A 4,636-nucleotide genomic window follows, 5' to 3' on the forward strand; every position below is an offset into this window, starting at 1 on the left:
AGTTAGGAGTGAACTGAACACTCATGTTATGGGCAATTAGACTTAAAATAAAGTGTGGACAGCAGTAACGTTACTTTTGAAATGTGATGCTGAGTGAGCACACAGGGGAATTAGCTCAAATGGTAGAGCGCTCGCTTAGCATGCGAGAGGTAGCGGGATCGATGCCCGCATTCTCCATTCTAAAATTTGCATGCATTTTACTTTTTAACTTGTAATTGCCATGGTTGTTGCAGAGTAAGAACAGAAAAGTCACAGATGGCTTTCAAATTTGATGTCATTATAACAACTAAAGTGGTTTAATCAAAAGTGTTTAGGTATTCTATAGCACGTGAGAGGAATTTGATTTCTTATGCAATCTCAAAATGAAAATTTCACACCTTCCATTTTCATTTTGTCTTATTTTACTTGACATTCTTTCCTCTGAAGGATGTATAAAAGTGAAGTTCCTTGCAAAACAAGAGCAGAGGAATATCCAGAAACGGTTTTCCTTAATAAAAAATGATGAGTCTGCATACCATATTTAAGTGGGAGCCCGGCTAGCTCAGTCGGTTGAGCATGAGACTCTTAATCTCAGGGTCGTGGGTTCGAGCCCCACGTTGGGCGAAAACGAGTATTTTTTGCTGGATGATAGCATTGGCTCTCATAATATGGTGATTAATCTTGCATTAGACATGCACTAACTCCTAAAAATTGTATCTCCCTTGGTTACTCATTCATGAGAAATGTATCTCCAAGATTAGGTAGGGCCTGAGTCTAGGTTAACATACAGTGATATCACTCCTATTCAAGTACTAAACATGCCAACCTGAAGTGTAAAACATCCCCTAGGTGTAGTTAAGGCATCAGTTAGGAGTGAACTGAACACTCATGTTATGGGCAATTAGACTTAAAATAAAGTGTGGACAGCAGTAACGTTACTTTTGAAATGTGATGCTGAGTGAGCACACAGGGGAATTAGCTCAAATGGTAGAGCGCTCGCTTAGCATGCGAGAGGTAGCGGGATCGATGCCCGCATTCTCCATTCTAAAATTTGCATGCATTTTACTTTTTAACTTGTAATTGCCATGGTTGTTGCAGAGTAAGAACAGAAAAGTCACAGATGGCTTTCAAATTTGGTGTCATTATAACAACTAAAGTGGTTTAATCAAAAGTGTTTAGGTATTCTATAGCACGTGAGAGGAATTTGATTTCTTATGCAATCTCAAAATGAAAATTTCACACCTTCCATTTTCATTTCGTCTTATTTTACTTGACATTCTTTCCTCTGAAGGATGTATAAAAGTGAAGTTCCTTGCAAAACAAGAGCATAGGAATATCCAGAAACAGTTTTCCTTAATAAAAATTGATGAGTCTGCATACCATATTTAAGTGGGAGCCCGGCTAGCTCAGTCGGTAGAGCATGAGACTCTTAATCTCAGGGTCGTGGGTTCGAGCCCCACGTTGGGCGAAAACGAGTATTTTTTGCTGGATGATAGCATTGGCTCTCATAATATGGTGATTAATCCTGCATTAGACATGCACTAACTCCTAGAAATTGTATCTCCCTTGGTTACTCATTCATGAGAAATGTATCTCCAAGATTAGGTAGGGCCTGAGTCTAGGTTAACATACAGTGATATCACTCCTATTCAAGTACTAAACATGCCAACCTGAAGTGTAAAACATCCCCTAGGTGTAGTTAAGGCATCAGTTAGGAGTGAACTGAACACTCATGTTATGGGCAATTAGACTTAAAATAAAGTGTGGACAGCAGTAACGTTACTTTTGAAATGTGATGCTGAGTGAGCACACAGGGGAATTAGCTCAAATGGTAGAGCGCTCGCTTAGCATGCGAGAGGTAGCGGGATCGATGCCCGCATTCTCCATTCTAAAATTTGCATGCATTTTACTTTTTATCTTGTAATTGCCATGGTTGTTGCAGAGTAAGAACAGAAAAGTCACAGATGGCTTTCAAATTTGGTGTCATTATAACAACTAAAGTGGTTTAATCAAAAGTGTTTAGGTATTCTATAGCACGTGAGAGGAATTTGATTTCTTATGCAATCTCAAAATGAAAATTTCACACCTTCCATTTTCATTTCGTCTTATTTTACTTGACATTCTTTCCTCTGAAGGATGTATAAAAGTGAAGTTCCTTGCAAAACAAGAGCAGAGGAATATCCAGAAACAGTTTTCCTTAATAAAAATTGATGAGTCTGCATACCGTATTTAAGTGGGAGCCCGGCTAGCTCAGTTGGTAGAGCATGAGACTCTTAATCTCAGGGTTGTGGGTTCGAGCCCCACGTTGGGCGAAAACGAGTATTTTTTGCTGGATGATAGCATTGGCTCTCATAATATGGTGATTAATCTTGCATTAGACATGCACTAACTCCTAAAAATTGTATCTCCCTTGGTTACTCATTCATGAGAAATGTATCTCCAAGATTAGGTAGGGCCTGAGTCTAGGTTAACATACAGTGATATCACTCCTATTCAAGTACTAAACATGCCAACCTGAAGTGTAAAACATCCCCTAGGTGTAGTTAAGGCATCAGTTAGGAGTGAACTGAACACTCATGTTATGGGCAATTAGACTTAAAATAAAGTGTGGACAGCAGTAACGTTACTTTTGAAATGTGATGCTGAGTGAGCACACAGGGGAATTAGCTCAAATGGTAGAGCGCTCGCTTAGCATGCGAGAGGTAGCGGGATCGATGCCCGCATTCTCCATTCTAAAATTTGCATGCATTTTACTTTTTAACTTGTAATTGCCATGGTTGTTGCAGAGTAAGAACAGAAAAGTCACAGATGGCTTTCAAATTTGGTGTCATTATAACAACTAAAGTGGTTTAATCAAAAGTGTTTAGGTATTCTATAGCACGTGAGAGGAATTTGATTTCTTATGCAATCTCAAAATGAAAATTTCACACCTTCCATTTTCATTTCATCTTATTTTACTTGACATTCTTTCCTCTGAAGGATGTATAAAAGTGAAGTTCCTTGCAAAACAAGAGCAGAGGAATATCCAGAAACAGTTTTCCTTAATAAAAATTGATGAGTCTGCATACCATATTTAAGTGGGAGCCCGGCTAGCTCAGTCGGTAGAGCATGAGACTCTTAATCTCAGGGTCGTGGGTTCGAGCCCCACGTTGGGCGAAAACGAGTATTTTTTGCTGGATGATAGCATTGGCTCTCATAATATGGTGATTAATCTTGCATTAGACATGCACTAACTCCTAAAAATTGTATCTCCCTTGGTTACTCATTCATGAGAAATGTATCTCCAAGATTAGGTAGGGCCTGAGTCTAGGTTAACATACAGTGATATCACTCCTATTCAAGTACTAAACATGCCAACCTGAAGTGTAAAACATCCCCTAGGTGTAGTTAAGGCATCAGTTAGGAGTGAACTGAACACTCATGTTATGGGCAATTAGACTAAAAATAAAGTGTGGACAGCAGTAACGTTACTTTTGAAATGTGATGCTGAGTGAGCACACAGGGGAATTATCTCAAATGGTAGAGCGCTCGCTTAGCATGCGAGAGGTAGCGGGATCGATGCCCGCATTCTCCATTCTAAAATTTGCATGCATTTTACTTTTTAACTTGTAATTGCCATGGTTGTTGCAGAGTAAGAACAGAAAAGTCACAGATGGCTTTCAAATTTGGTGTCATTATAACAACTAAAGTGGTTTAATCAAAAGTGTTTAGGTATTCTATAGCACGTGAGAGGAATTTGATTTCTTATGCAATCTCAAAATGAAAATTTCACACCTTCCATTTTCATTTCGTCTTATTTTACTTGACATTCTTTCCTCTGAAGGATGTATAAAAGTGAAGTTCCTTGCAAAACAAGAGCAGAGGAATATCCAGAAACAGTTTTCCTTAATAAAAAATGATGAGTCTGCATACCATATTTAAGTGGGAGCCCGGCTAGCTCAGTCGGTAGAGCATGAGACTCTTAATCTCAGGGTCGTGGGTTCGAGCCCCACGTTGGGCGAAAACGAGTATTTTTTGCTGGATGATAGCATTGGCTCTCATAATATGGTGATTAATCTTGCATTAGACATGCACTAACTCCTAAAAATTGTATCTCCCTTGGTTACTCATTCATGAGAAATGTATCTCCAAGATTAGGTAGGGCCTGAGTCTAGGTTAACATACAGTGAAATCACTCCTATTCAAGTACTAAACATGCCAACCTGAAGTGTAAAACATCCCCTAGGTGTAGTTAAGGCATCAGTTAGGAGTGAACTGAACACTCATGTTATGGGCAATTAGACTTAAAATAAAGTGTGGACAGCAGTAAAGTTACTTTTGAAATGTGATGCTGAGTGAGCACACAGGGGAATTAGCTCAAATGGTAGAGCGCTCGCTTAGCATGCGAGAGGTAGCGGGATCGATGCCCGCATTCTCCATTCTAAAATTTGCATACATTTTACTTTTTAACTTGTAATTGCCATGGTTGTTGCAGAGTAAGAACAGAAAAGTCACAGATGGCTTTCAATTTTGGTGTCATTATAACAACTAAAGTGGTTTAATCAAAAGTGTTTAGGTATTCTATAGCACGTGAGAGGAATTTGATTTCTTATGCAATCTCAAAATGAAAATTTCACATCTTCCATTTTCATTTCGTCTTATTTTACTTGACATTCTT

The sequence above is a fragment of the Triturus cristatus genome, chromosome 4_1, assembly GCF_964204655.1.
Source record: "Triturus cristatus chromosome 4_1, aTriCri1.1, whole genome shotgun sequence".
NCBI lineage: Eukaryota > Metazoa > Chordata > Amphibia > Caudata > Salamandridae > Triturus > Triturus cristatus.